Source organism: Apostichopus japonicus, chromosome 7 (assembly GCF_037975245.1).
Source record: "Apostichopus japonicus isolate 1M-3 chromosome 7, ASM3797524v1, whole genome shotgun sequence".
Classification (NCBI taxonomy): domain Eukaryota; kingdom Metazoa; phylum Echinodermata; class Holothuroidea; order Aspidochirotida; family Stichopodidae; genus Apostichopus; species Apostichopus japonicus.
Window position 1 is genome coordinate 3,738,716 of NC_092567.1, and position 16,826 is coordinate 3,755,541.

Here is a 16,826-nt window from a genome sequence, read left to right on the forward strand (position 1 = left end):
AAAACAATGAGTTCACAGAAAAACAATTTGACAAGATCGGATTTGATTAATGATTCGGTATAATTTCTTCTCTGTCGATTCTCTTTACAAATAAAACTAAATTACAATGATTTGACTTGACTTGACTCCGTCAATTAAACAATTAGGAGTGATGAACTTTCGGCGGAGTGATAAATTTGCTGACCAAGTGATAAATTTGCTGACGGAGTGATAAAACTTTCGGCCTCCTTTTACTTTTAAACCTTACTTCCATAAAATCTCACTGCGCATAATCAGTAGGCAGCCAATAAACTGACCATCCTGTATTAACCTAATGATATAAAAATAAGTGCGCTGGCACTGATCTGCCCTGATTGGTTGGGAGTTTGGAAGTCCATCCCCTTTCTATGGAAACTTCCATACCACGTGAGAGAACCTTCTCGAATGTTCCACAGACATAATGGAATCTATTTTGGGAAAAGGCCCTGTACCAAGATTCAATAAGATAGTTAAAAACTTCTCGTGGGAAAACTGAATCCATGACCTAGTTAAATACATAAGAGGCCTGTAAGGTGTCTCGATGGAGTGTTTCGGTAACATCAAAGAGATGGTATCACTATTTCATAACATCCCCCTCAATCTTTTAAAATTTTTGGATACTCCAAAATTTTAACATCATACTGCTTTAACTTATCATAATCTCAAGCACATTCACTAATATTCATTGACTTCAATAAATGGTCTTCATATATCTCAAAGGTTAACATCTTGGTTACGAATTATTAAAATGATCATATGGTATATACATTGACACTATCTCCATGAAATTTTTGTGTACCTCTTCAATAATGATGACATCATATGATGTAATCTAAAAAAAATATCATTAAGATATCTTAAAGTTACATGACACAGCAAAATATGCAGTATCTCTAACAAAATACATTTATGCATTTCATACATCAATAATACATTTATATCAAAAGTGAAATCATGCCGTGAATGGGGTGAGATCAGAGAATACTAGACTTAGTCATCTTTTAACTGAACAGAACACCTTGGCGTTCCATAACAAAATTCGTACACTAAAAAAAAGAACCTTAAAATATTACAAACTCATTTACAAAACTCCTCTTTAATGAAGGCATAGTTTCAAAACTGCTTTGAAACCCTGTGAATCATATACATCCACTTCAAGAAAATCAACAAAATGTGACTCGATAGCATGGTGACCCTAGGTATGCACTCCGAAATGATCTAGTAAAGTACCAAAGTACTAGATATTCGATACCATAAAAGAGACCCCATAGACTATGACATCAACAAATCTTTCTTCAAATTAACATAATACTTAACATCTTGTCTTTTCAACTTCATGATGAAATTTACTTTTGCATGAATATTTGAGGAAAAGAAAATATATACATAATTTCCTCAAAAGATCTATACTTTCATTTGCTTTGATAACTGTTGCTGTAAGCAAAAGTTGCACATCTTCAATGCTGTCTTCTGAATAGCCTTCAACATAACTTCAATGATGCAATGTAAATATCCTTAAAATATTTTCTCAATATATGAAAACCCATGTTGCTAATATTCCGGATATGTTCTAATTGCCGGGTAAACGTTTGAACGAATTCATAAGGAGAAATAAGGTATACTCATCACACATTTGTTATAAAAGATGAAACTAGGTCACTTGGTGGTGGTTTTAACAATAAAGCTTATATTGTTACACCATATAGTAAAATGACTTCCACTTAATAGGTATGCAGGTAATTGCCATAACGCATTCCATTCATACAATCGTGGGTAAAACACCTGTTCATCTGAACTTAAAGCAATATGCAGCTATACATATTAACCATATAATGTTTGCAACATTCTGCCTGGATTGCCTGTAATGTTCAATCCCTTTTCATGGAGAAAATTCATTATTTCCCCTGTGTTGGAATATTTTCCTACATTCCACCAAAAATCATGACTCTTAAAGCCTGATGGAAAACATGGTGTCTGATAGGTGACCAGAACCTGTAATTCACCCAATTTGTATCGAGCACGTTGGACTTTCATGTCTCCTTGTGGAGCATTTGCAAAAACTTTCTTTTGCCTTAATATGCTATCTTTCATGGAACGATATGGAAGTGCTAATCCTTCATTATGTGCTCTATTCTCTAAAAAGGATGCAACATTCATTGGCTTAGTGCTCATAAGACACATGACATGATCTGAAGTTACCCCTGGCAAAATGTTACCAAACTCATCATGAAACTCAATATCTGCATCTTGCATGACATTAACATTTTCTGCATTAGAAGTGTTACTACTCAAAACATTTCTCATTCGAGCAAGCTTTTCACTTGATGAACCTTTTGTTTTCAAGACCTGACGCAATTTCTGAATGTTAGTGATATTCTTAGTTTCAGAAGATGCTCTTACAAAACATGGTTTAAGCCTGTTATAATTGAATACATCACTAAGAATTTCTCCTTTGAGAGTGGCCAACAAATAATGAGTCCTATCCAAAACTTGATGGATCACTAGTGGTCCACACCATTCTGCAGCAATTTTGCGAGAGTTCGCAGTCAAGGAGGAAGACGTTGGCTTATACAGATACACTAATTGACCCGTTGAATAAATTGCACCTTTGTCTAGTTTTGCACTTATCTTAACATTTTGAGCATCTTGTTGCTTCTTTTGTAAGACTAACATTACCCTTGACAAATGATCAAATCGTTTCTTTAACAATGCAGCATATTCTCCATGAGATTGTGATAATCCTGCCATTGGATTGAATGATAAATTTGTAAGATTTGGTGGCTTACGTCCAAATGCAAGTTCAAATGGGCTATAGTTACCTAACTGAGGAGAGGAAAATGTGTTATATGCATAGGCTGATGTTGGGACAAATCGTACCCAATCCGTACCAAACTGATTTAAGTTCACTTTGAGGAAATTTGAAAGAGTCTGAATGTGTCTTTCAACCTGTAAGCTTCCATGATTGCTTACACTGATGAACTTTTGTTCAATGCCTAAAGCCTTACTTAAGAGCTCCACTAATTTTCCTGTAAGAGAAGCTGCCGCATCACTTATGATACAAGACGGTGGACCAAAAGTTGTAACTACCCTCTGCAATAATGCTTCACATATTGTTTCAGCATCAAGAGTCTTAAGAGAAACACATACAACAAATCTAGTGATCTCATCACAAACCACCATCAAATGTTTAAATCCTGTAGCCGTTGTGGGCATAGTCTTGAAATCCAGACTAAGTCTGTCAAAAGGACGATAAGAATCAGGAATGCGAGCATGATATTGTCTCAATTTGTCCGGTTTCTTACGGAATTCTTGACAACGGAGACATGCCTGAATATAATTACTGATGCGTTGAAACATATTGCGCAGATAGAAATGCTGTCTAATGGTCAAATATGTACGCATTACACCCTGATGATTACTTAACAAGTCATCGTGATATCGAGATATTATTTGCTCTACCATAGTCTCAGGTACGACTAACTGAAGAGTCATCTTAGCATCATTAGTCTCATGCAAAAATATCCTGAATAACAAACTATTACATAACAAATAATCCTCTGCTTGAGAACGAACAGTTCTAGCATGCTTAGCATTACTTGGAATAATGTCATGTGCAAGAAAATCATAAATTGGTTTGTAGTAAGGACAAGTTTGTTGTTGAATTTGCAACTCTTTTACATCAAATGGCAGATCATAGTTTTTGATCAACTTTCCTTGAATTGCCTTCATGACTTTATTCAATTCCTTTTGTTTTGGAATGTGCCCTGTAACCAAATGATCAATGTTTGTTATGACTGGCTTCGGCTGAGCAAATAATTCTGGAGGTGGTTCTCTGATTACCTCTGGCACTCTATGTCTACTCTGATCCACTAATCTTGGCTCTGAAGGTTGTGAAACACTTGTAAAATTTGGCACAACTAATACATCAGGACTAAATGTATGTCTTTTTTCACTCGGCATAGTAATAGTAGGCCTTTGAATATTTGTTTCTCTCTTGTCATTAGAAACAACTGGTGTAGTCCTCTTTTGTGAATCACATTGTGGTCTCTGTGTAGCATGATCATTAGAATGTGTTGCCTTAGGAATGGATGTCCTTTCAACTCTATTTGTTGATTCTTTGGCTGGGGAATCCTGCTTGGACTCCTTTGTGACTTTATTCGGAAATAAATCTGGAACTTTGACTCCCATTGACCTTGCCATTGACCTTGTCATGATTGGATTAAATGTCTCCTTAGGTGGAGTTGAAAAATCCTCACTAGAACTGACCTCTTGAGCAACCTGATCTATTTCAGAGTGAAATTCCTGTGGTGCTCTAGACAAATAATCTGCCAAAACCAATTCTGAGCCTTTCTTATAACCAACCTGAAATGTAAATTCTGACAATTTGAACAGAAGCTTACGTAAGCGTGAAGTTGCTGGTTCTTGTTTTGATTTAAACAATTCAACAATGGCCGAATGATCAACATATGCCTCAAATTCTACATTTTGCAATAAATGTTTGAATGCTGTCACATTAATAAATAGACCCATCATTTCTAATTCAGTTACACTATACCTCTGACATGCTGGTGGTAATACCTTAGAATAATATGCAATAATATTCTCTTTGCCATTAACTCTTTGTGTCAGGTATGATCCTGTTGCTACTCGTGATGTGTCGCTATATAATACAAAACGACCATATTTCTGTGGCATATGCAATATAGGTGGATTACACAACAACTCTTTAATACTTTGAAATGCACACTGATGTTCTTCTGTCCATTTAAATACCTTTCTCTTACGACTCAAATGATGTAATGGTCTCAGTAGTGCTTGAATATTTGGAAAAAACGAAGCCACATAATTAACTGCACCTACAAATCGTCTTACTGACTTAACATTGTGTGGTTTCGGTGTGTTCCCAATTGCTGCACATCTGTCATGTAAAGGTTGGATACAAGCCTCACCTTCTGGGGTTACTGATAGCAAATGTCCCATATATCGGACTGAATTTTGAAAAATGCTACACTTTTTTGGAGAGATTTTCAATCCGTTGTCCATTAAAACCTTAAAAATTGCCTGTAGGTGTTGTTTGTGAGATCGTTTGTCTGCACTGTACACAATAATATCGTCATGATGAGCAATACAGAACTTATTTGAATTTGGGATCGTTGCCAAAATATCATTAATTTGCGACTGAAAGATCGCTGGAGATAAATTCAATCCCTGTGGTAAGCGTTTATAATAATAATGCTTTCCTCCATGAAATGAAGCAATACCTGTATATTGTTGTGCATGAACACTAAGTGGCAGACAGAAGAATGCAGACTTTAAATCAAGAACACCCAAAATTTTGGCTCCAGAGTACCCTATGGTACGGATAGTCTCATTCAGTAATGGAAATGGGTGATTGAGACGTTTTATCCTACTGCTCAAGTAGCGAAAATCTGTGACAACCCTTTTGTCTTTTGTTCCCTTCTTTGGAATTAGGAAAACCGGTGAGGTATAAGACTGATGTCCTACCGCTAAGATTCCTAATCGCACTAATTTGTCAAGCTCACTGGAGACAATGACTTTGTCCTCATCTGAAAGTCTATAGGGACGTATGTAAAATGGCTCATCATTAGTAAGAGTAACATCAGCCTCATAATTTGGACAGTGAGATAATTCACCATAAAGAGAAAATGCATCTCTATGTGAGTCTAGAAATTCATATATGCTTTCTGTTTCTGAAGCATTTAGAATACTTTGTTCCAAATTAATGTTATCTCTCATGATCTCCTGTTCGGATTTGGAAACCAGGGGATCATCGGCTGTCAAATGTGGATAACGATGTAAATTATATCGTGTAATTTCATCACGATTCTCTTTGGAGTCAGAATTGGTTCGAAAAAGAGACGGTTTTTCGATGTCTCTCATGACATTTAGAAAATCTAGAGAATCAGTAGGTATGTCTTCTGTGACCGTAATGATATCTGCTAAATCCAAATGAGCCACTGTGCGAGAAGGATGCAGACAAAATTTCTGGTTACCCATGTTCCTTAGTAGAATCTTTGTTCTACCTTTATGCATTTTCACTAACATTCGTGATGGACACATACGAGATATTAGAGGAAACGGTTTTATAACCACATCTGCATTTCGTGCATATAGTGGAAGACGTCCCTGTACAGTAATGTATCTCTGCTGACCTGGGTAAATAACAAATCTCTGCACTGGCCTAAGGAAGACTTTGGCTTGTTTTATTCTAAAACAATTTGTGGTAAAGTCCAAAGATCCATTCAATTCCTTCAGAGTTGGACTACCTAATATTAAGTCAATACCTGTCAGGTTTGCAGCAATTAAAGCAGAAAGCTGAAATTCATGACCCTGAATTTTGACCTGAAATGTTATCGTGCTATACGCATGAATAAACTGACCATTACCCAACTTTAGGTTTACTACATCAACTGAGACTGGTTGTATAGAGGATAAATACTTTGAATTTTGCACTGTAGAAGAAGAAATGATAGAGCGTGTTGCTCCACTATCAAACAACAATGAAATTCCTTTACCATCATGTAAAGTACCTCTTACAAAATTACGTGTGTCCAGTTGAATATCCACATTACGGTCGTTCCCTGTATATCTAGAACTAGGAATATTACTATTCTTCCAAATATTATTTGCTTTTCGTTTCGATCTTTCCTTACTTGGTACTTTGTCTGGAGTCACTGTATGATGAGTGCAATCATAAGTGCTCCCTACTGAAAATTCTGTGTTGGTACTCTCTTTACCTTAGCCTCCATTTCATGGCTTAGGCGAATTTGGCAATATTGTGCAAAATGACCTCGATTTTGGCAGTAGTAACATGTGACTGAAGGATTAAAATATGGTAACCTTCTCCTGTTATTATTCTGACCTGTCCTAGGACCACGAGAATCACGAGAACTATATCTTTGCCTCATATCTTTTGGATTGTCTTGCGATTCTGACCTACGTGACTGATCAAACTTGGTTTCTAATTCCTGAATTTTGGTACACAACTCGTGTATCTCAGAAGATGCAGAAATAGTAGGAGTCTGAACAGAAGACGCTTTGTCGTGCATTGCCATAAATAGTTCGGAAGAAGCTGTGGGTTGACTTTGGATTTGTAAGTCAAAATAACATTGTACTTTCATGACCAAGTCTGCAATTGTTGCTTGTGGTGTTGCAGACATTAACACTGCTGAGCGGCATTGAAAAGGCAGGGTCGAGATGAATTTATCTCTAATTTGGTCCTCGCCATAACTTAATTGTGCTGCAGCTCTGGAAATTTTGGCCAAATGAGCTTGAGCTGTATCACCTGGCGTATAGCTTAATGCATGAAATGCCTGTGATTTAGCGTAGGGAGAAGTGCCTGGACTGAAACGAGCAAGGAATTGCTTGCGCAGATCAGCAATAGTTGAAAAATTTTTGTTTTCAATCCAGAGTCTGGCTTGGCCTTTAAGTGTTCGCTTAAATATGCGACATATTTCATTTAATTCTTCCTCTACAGGGGGGGGTTTGGGACGGCAATTTATGCAATTCTAAATAATCTTCAAATCCCAAATAATGAGCTTCGGCTAAATCTGCATCAATTACATCACCCTGAAATCGTGATGGCAAAAAATCAGTGGGCCTATGTTTCTGCATAACATTAACAGAGGTCGAAGTTTCCTGTTCACTGACGGACATTATGCCGCATACAATTAGGCTAGTTATGAGTATACAACATGAGCCTATACTTAATTGAACACACTATCGACCGCAATTAAATACAAATAACAAATATTCAATACATGGACACGATTAAAATAACTTAACGGTACACTCTGATCTCAAATAGGGGTTGGGATACAAATTGGCATGATTTCACTCACCCTTAAGTTTAACGAAGAACTGGTATTGGTACTGCAAACGATGATTGAAGTCCCTCGGCTAGTATAGTAGCGGCAGGTAGTAGCAGTAGCAGGTGGGCCTACATCTCGTATACTGCAAATTCGTTCGCCGTTAACATCGGGTAGAGTCTAGGCTTAGATCGCGAAAATGTTCAGTTCTGATGTTTAGAGCTGTAGTATTCTACGTACTAGTTGCGCGAATGTTCAAACGCGAACTGCATGCTGGGTTGATTAACGTTAGTGTACGATCAACGTTAGTGTGGTTCCGGTGTACAGGCTTAGGCTAGTATAGGCTGACTTCCCTCGTAGAGTGTGTATGTTAGGCTAGGTCGTGAAAATGTTCAGTTCTGTTTTGTTCCTGAAGAAAGCAACCGATCTCCACCATGTAATATTGTGACGAGCCCGCTTCCTCCGATAGTAAAACTATATCGGGACTCGCGATAGAAAGGTACTGGGATATCTTGATGCCGTATTTATGCTTCTTCAGGAGATGTCTCGAACGGAAGAAAACAATGAGTTCACAGAAAAACAATTTGACAAGATCGGATTTGATTAATGATTCGGTATAATTTCTTCTCTGTCGATTCTCTTTACAAATAAAACTAAATTACAATGATTTGACTTGACTTGACTCCGTCAATTAAACAATTAGGAGTGATGAACTTTCGGCGGAGTGATAAATTTGCTGACCAAGTGATAAATTTGCTGACGGAGTGATAAAACTTTCGGCCTCCTTTTACTTTTAAACCTTACTTCCATAAAATCTCACTGCGCATAATCAGTAGGCAGCCAATAAACTGACCATCCTGTATTAACCTAATGATATAAAAATAAGTGCGCTGGCACTGATCTGCCCTGATTGGTTGGGAGTTTGGAAGTCCATCCCCTTTCTATGGAAACTTCCATACCACGTGAGAGAACCTTCTCGAATGTTCCACAGACATAATGGAATCTATTTTGGGAAAAGGCCCTGTACCAAGATTCAATAAGATAGTTAAAAACTTCTCGTGGGAAAACTGAATCCATGACCTAGTTAAATACATAAGAGGCCTGTAAGGTGTCTCGATGGAGTGTTTCGGTAACATCAAAGAGATGGTATCACTATTTCATAACACTATGAAACCTATGAATGCATAATATCAATCTATCCTATACATCCAATTATATCCATCCATCCTTTATATCCATCGTATCCCTCTATCCTATCTATCCATCCTATCCATCTATCATATCCGTCTATATATATTATCTATCCAAACAACCATCTATGCTATACATCAATCCTATCCATCCATCCTATCCATCAATCCAATCCATCCTATCTATCCATCCTATGAATGTATCGTATCCTATATATCCAATCCATCCATCCTATACATCCATCCTATTCATCCATCCTATCAATCCATACTATCCATCCTATATATCCATCCTATATATTCATCCTATCAATCCATCGCATCCCTTTATCCTATATATCCTATCCATCCATCGTATCAATCCATCCTATCCATCCATCCTATCTATCCATCCTATCCATCGATCCTACGTATCTATCATATACATCAATCATATTTATCCTATCCGTCCATCCACCTACTCTATCTATCATTTTCATCCATCCTATCCATCCATCATATCTATCCTATTCATCCTATGGATCCATCCTATACATTCTATCCATCCTATCCACCAATCATATCTAACATATCCATCAATCCTAACCACACATCCTATCCATCTTATCTATCTATTATATCCATCCATCATATCCATCCTATCTATCCACCCTATTATTCCATCGTATCCATTTGTCCTATCCATCCTATCTATCCATCCTATCTATCCATCCTATATATCCATCCTACGAATCCGTCGAATCCATCTATCCTATACATCATATCCATTCATCATATAAATCCATCTTATCCATCTTATCCATCCATCCTATACATCCATCATATATATTCATCCTATCCATCGTATCCTCATATCCTATATATCCATCCTATCCATCTATCATATCCATTTATATTATCTATCCATCCAATTCATCTATCCTATACATCCATTATATCCACCATCCTATCCATAAATCGTATCCAACCTATCTATCCACCCTTTCCATCCATAATATACATACATCATATCCATCCATCCTATCCATCCATCCTATCAATCCATCCTATCCATCCATCCATCCATCCATCCATCCAACCTATCCATCCATCCATCCATCCATCCATCCATCCTATCCATCCATCCTATCCATCCTATACATCCATCCTATACACCCATCATATCTATCCATCCTATCAATCCATCGAATCTATGCATCTGTTCTATACATCTCATATATCCATATATTTCCATCTAACCTATACATCAATCCTGTCCATACATCCTATCCATCCATCATGTATATCCATCCTATCAATCCATCGTATCAATTCATCCGATCATTCCTATCCATCCTATCCTATCAATCCTATCCATGCATCCTATCCACCAGTTCTGTCAATCCAACCATCATATAAATCCATCCTTTCCATCGTATACATCTATTATATACAACATATCAATCCATCTTATCCATCCTATCCACCATATCCATCCTATCTATCCTATCCATCCTATCCATCCATCCATCTTAATCCTATCCATCCTATCCATTCATCCTATCCATTCCATTCCATCTCATCCATCAATCCAATCCATATGTCATTCCATCCATCCTATCCATCCATTCTTTTTATCCATCCTACATCCTATCCATCCAATTCTATCCATCCATCCATTCAATCCATCATATACATCATATCCATCCAATTATATATATCCATCCTATACATCAATACTATCTATCCATCCAACTATCCATCCTATCAATCCATCGTATCCCTTTATCCTATACATTATATCCATCCGTCGTATCCATCAATCCTATCTACCCATCCTATCTTCCAATCATATCCATCCATCATATCCATCCATCCATCCATCCTATCCATCTATCATATACATCTTATCCATCCAATTACATCCATCGTATTCCTTACATTCATCCTATTCATCTATCCTATCCATCCAACATATACATCCAACCTATCCATTCATCCTATCTATCCATCATATCCATTCACCATATCCATCCATCCTATCCATCCATCTTATACTTACTATCCATCCAATTATATCCATCTATCCTATACATCCATCATATCCATCCATCCTACCCATTCAACTTTTACATCCAACATATCCATCCATGCTAAACATCCATCCTATCCATCCTATACATCCTATCCCTCGTATCCATCTTATATCCATCCTATGAATGCATATTATCCATCTATCCTATCCATTCTATCCAATCGTTCTATCCATCTATCCTATCCATCCTATCCATCTATCCTATCAATCCATCCAATACATCCGATTCTATCCATTAATTTTATCCATCCATCCTATACATACTATCCATCCAATTATATTCATCCATCATATCCACCCATACTATCCATCCATCCTATCCATCCATCCTATCCATCCATCCATTCCCATCCATCCATCCATTCATCTACCTACCTATATACATATCTATCTATTTATCTATCTGTAGCTGTATCATAAAAGCATTTGATACTTTACCAAAATAGCTAATGTATAAACATATAAAGATTACATTTTAATTGAACGGTCGTCATCACAACATATTCTTAAACTAAAGATCAGAAGCCATTTTTTTCATTTATTTTTATATTTGGGCAATGTTAACATATTCATAATTATTAGAAAATATTATAAATTTCCTGTTTTGTGAATATTCTGTATTGGCAACTACATTTGCTTTTCTTTATAAGACTTCCTTTCCGACATGGATGTTCGTTGAAAGCCAACGCATTTTGCGTTGCTGGAAAGATAACTGAATACATTTATAGAGAAAGTACGCTGCTAAATGAAAGAATTTAATAGCAGGATCTAGTAGATGTGGGCAAAAACCACACCATAAGACACATCATAGCAGAACTACATAGCAGAAAAGATAACGTTTCCACATTTGTGGTTCGTTTACTAAATACATTTTCTAATATAGCATTAACTGCTTCACTTACCATTAAGATATTTCTGCCAGATACTTCCAATAAGACTGGGGTGATCAACACTTCTCGCATAAGCGATGGAATCTGTAAACCGATAGAAAAATTGAAATTATATAATAAAGAAAGTGGCGTCAACCTACGTTGGTGAAAAACCAAACGTAGTTCTAATGGTATTTAACAATATTAAAGCTGTAAATAGTATAAAGAGTTACTTGTATGTTGACATCTTGTTCGTGATCGTGTTCGTTCAGCCGTTGAAAGTTTGTTACCCTGGCCTTAGTATTGACGCAACCAACATGAAATGCATTGAAATAGTTTCTAGTAATTAAAGCATTCTGTACCATATCTTGCGGTAGAAAAGCTGCGACTTGTCAGTAAAACACACCTAAGTGCACGTAAAGCTCTATATGCACGACTATCCCGGATATTATCAGGTAAAATCGAGTCGATCGAAAAATATAGTGACAAAGATATGTAAGGAATGTATAAAGTTTGAATGTGCTGAGAATTGATAAAGAGGTTTTCATATCTTGCTTCACCAATAATAATAACGATCAAATGGTAGCAAACTGATTTTCGTTTTTTTTTTTTTTATAATTCATTTATTTGTTTTATCGCCATCTTACGTTTTGAAAAATGTACTTTGGTGTGAACATTTAATGAGGGTTACCGGGAGAACAGGGTAGGAGGAGGGTGGTTTGGGTTAAACAGGGGTAAATATGTCAGATGAGGTTCCATCAATTGAAGTATACAATCAATTTGTTCTACTATTTCGCCAGGGAGACTCGTGGAAATGGCGGGAGTTAAATCTAAAGGTAGAATGGTGTGGGGTTTGGCGGTGGAGGTGATTGAAGTTCAAAGATAATTTAGCAAATTTGGTGTTATAGCATCCGCGTTATTTCATTTTGCGTTTTAAAATGACAGTTACTATGGATACGGTATCGCATTTGCAAAACGCTTTGTCAAGGTCGTTTATTTGGAAGATCAGAGATATATAATTGAAAACAAGAAACATGAGATTTGAAAAAGATGATAAATATATACAACGTGAATAAGGCATGAATGCTTCAGTTTTGGTATTTACTTTCATTAGGAAGATAATATTTTGCTATAGCTGATTTATCAGAATTCTATTTATTCTACAATGAAATGGAGGTTTGTTATTCTAGTTTGTCTAGCATAAAACTTCGTATGTAGAGTAGCCGAAATATCGAATTACACACCACTGTAAAAATTAATGAACCATACATTGGTTGCATGCAATGACTACACACAGATGTTCGTAGGATTGTGTACGGATTGCTGTATTGTTAAAACAAGAGCAGCAACGCTGCTAAAGCTCATGTTACCTACTATTTGAGAAATTTTGTTTTGCTTGTGCATAATACATACGCAAGATAACGGTGTTATTTCCATTCCATCCATCTCCTCTACCCCTTGCCTTATGCTCCTTCTTAGCAGGAAGAATTTTTTATTAAATGATAGAAGGTTGTAAACATTTGTTTTGAATAAAAAAGACATAAAGAATTTTTTTATTCAATTTTTGCCCTCTCAATTAGTACCTACTATAAGTATGTAAGTTATAACTCTAACGTACCGCTGGAATCTTACGTTAAACTAGTTTTGTTTCTGGAATACAATATATTCGTCGCCTGAGCCACATGTAAATATCCCCGCTATATCAATATAGTGAAGGGCCAATATGGCTATATGGTCACCAACATCGATTAAGGTCGTATCACCGTATTTACAGCATGTACGCATGCTCACATATTCGTCATATATCTGGTACCTTCTCAGAAAGTAAAACTATATTTTACATGCGGATCGTAGCAATGTGCCATTCATCCTTTATTTTTGTCGCAGGTACTTAGGTATAACCTGCATAGTGAGCTTCTACTTAATGCGAATTAATCCTCGACTCTAAACATTAATTTTAAAAGTTCAAAATCAACAGCAAATGCAAGTCACATACACACAATGCACCTAAAATGGAACAACTCAGATACAAATTGACACTAAATGGGGTCTATATACAGTCTAGCGTGTCTGTTTTGTGTGTGTGTACGGGGAGTGGTGGATTCCAGTGGCGGAGCTAGGGGTATTGGTCAAGGGGGGCGAGAATGGTCTGTAGGGGTGTTCAACACTATCTAAGCGCAGCGCCACCCCAGGTTGGCGCGGAGCGTATACCGACATTTTTTGAGTAAAGGTACTCCCTAGATCGCCGGAAATGACCCTTTCCTGGCCTTGTTAATTTGCAGATAAACGGGAATAAATAGGTGTCATCGCCAACAAAATGTGACAAATGTCAATAGGTAGATGAGAGCGCAATAAAAAAGTCAATATTCGCGAATAAATAAAAAGTGGTAAAAAGCTGAAAAGAGCGCCAGCAGTCCATTTGAGTCCGTCAAGGGGGGGGGGGGACATCCGCCCCCTGACTGTATGGACGCTCCGCCACTGGTGGATTCCCTCTATGTCACCAGGTCTTGCACTATACCCACCTCACTTAATTCCTCCATTTATTAGTACAATCTATTAACCTTATTTACTCACCTAATGGTGGTTAAATTGGATGTCCTTTGTTCTGGTGTAAATAACATTGACTCAACGACCTTTAGTTTCAATAATATGGGAGTTCTTTATTGTTATATTCAATCCTTGAATTATTGGTGTCGAATGGTCCTGGAATGGGAGGTGATTTCCAACTGTTTGTTTCTGGAAGAGGTGATGAACACAATGCCATAGCAATATATCAAGCCTTTTCAATCTAAGGACAATGTGACTGTATCGGAATTCCTTTACAAAAACCCAGTCAATATATCCAAATTGTGCAGACATCAATCCGATGTACAAAGCTATTTGGTGAAACACATCCACTACTTCGTGTATTACCGTGATCGCCGTGTTAAACCTGTCGTACAACTGATGTGCCATACGTTCTGATTTGAGTAATTGTATCACACTTACATACTGTTTACTTTTATTACAAAAAACCTTTAAAATATGGGTCCTTTCTTCAGTAAACGTTGTAACATAACAAATCTATTCATAATTATCCAACCGAGGCAGAGGTCATACTACATATACTTTAGTAGGGAAACGTCAGTTACTATATACTGTATACACTGATGACGTGAAAGCTTTGATAACGCCTTTTAGAATCGTCCTCTTTTAAGTAACGCTTTTTGGTTACGACACGCACTTTGCATATGGGTACGGTTCAATGAGATTCTCGCTAAATTGAACCTACTATAACGGTTCTATTTAGAACTTAAAGCACATACTGTCATCGCACTATGAAGTCCTTGCCTAGCTAAGTGTTAGCTTGGATCAAGTACTAGAGCTCCTTTGTACTTGTCGACGAGCCACCCGACAATTACTCAGCCATCGTCGTATACGTTAACCTTGACCAAATATTTCAATGCAGAATCGCGTAAAAAAACGTTCCAACCCCGTGACGTGCCCCCTTGTGACACTGAACGCTTGTAGTACTCATTGAATGTATTATAACGCCGTCCGTTCCAGTTATGTTGTAGCGTAGTCGGTGGTAAGTAATGTGTGTGTGGGAAGGGGGGGGGGGGTGGTAGGGATAGAATCGAGAACACCGTTGAATAAAATACACTAACAGTGCATCCTGAGATTTATAGGTATATATACTTGTCTTTTTAAACTGTACCTGTAGTACATCTTTCCCAGTGTGACAAACAAATAAATATATATAAGTAGGAATACCCCAACGACTAAAACACGACACACGGATAACGTACATAAACTAACCCTATCCCGGCACAACTATTCTGTAATGCGCAAGTTGCCTAGCAGCGCGTTTAACTGTCGGCATTGCGCTATAGACAACGCAGCGCAGCAAATGATGAATTCGTCAAAGGCAACGCAGCGCAGCTAACGATGGACCGCGTCAGCCCGTGAACCCTACGCTGCAACGGCCTTGTAACCGCACAAGCAGTGTGCGCAGCGCAGCTGCAGAGTGCATCAATCCGATCCATATGTCTTTTGCAGAAGCCCCAAAATAACCTTGAAAACATTGCCTCTGACAAACGCTATAAACTTCGGCAAGGATTCTGCCTGGCAACTTGTTCATAATGTATACCAAATTAATATATAAAAACGCTACTCGCATAGCAATATAAACGACCCGTAACTGTTTAGAAGCCTATACACGAGTATCTGACCAATTACGACATATCCGATAGCATTGACACATATCAGAAAACAATAACAAGCCGAATCGCTCTCTACCCTGCTACAAAAATGAGCTGACCCCCGCCCCACGGTATATCCGTCTCTTGGTACTTCCCCGTATACTAAGTTCAGAGACAAAAATTGTCCACCAGACTGTTAACATAAACCCCGGCAGCAAGAACCAACTCTCTTCCAGCCAGCAATACATTGATACCCCTAGATACACAGACTATCGCACATACCAAGGACCCCGCTGCTTAAACATTAAACCAGGGTTCTCCTAACTTTATTCCCCCCACGAACCCCCTGTGGATGTCACAGTTGTCCACGAACCCCCAACTTTTCGAGACACGATCCGAGTCATTATTATACTATAATACGCATAACAGCCTGTCTGCTGTGTCTGTTTCATAATTCAGTTATTTATCACAAGTCATATGCGTATGGAACGCGGAGAGAGTTGGTCGATAGGTACGACTTTTGTAAATTACTAAATTATATGGCCCTACTATAAGGTGACCATATTTTCCTGACTGGAACCAGGGACATTTATTGCGTGACTGATATGGGGAGGGGTCTAAGGGGAGGGGGTGTCTTAGATGTAAAATGGGGATACTTAGAAGCA

General features: G+C 37.6%; 1 protein-coding gene across 1 annotated transcript in view; it reads right to left on the reverse strand.

The window, feature by feature from the left end:
• Positions 1–16,826, reverse strand: part of LOC139969971 (uncharacterized) — a 480,181-nt gene that overhangs the window by 245,657 nt on the left and 217,698 nt on the right. Inside the window, exon 2 of the mRNA XM_071975453.1 lies at positions 12,014–12,085. The gene's annotated coding sequence lies outside the window, so the exon portion shown is untranslated. The remainder of the gene's footprint in view (positions 1–12,013; positions 12,086–16,826) is intronic.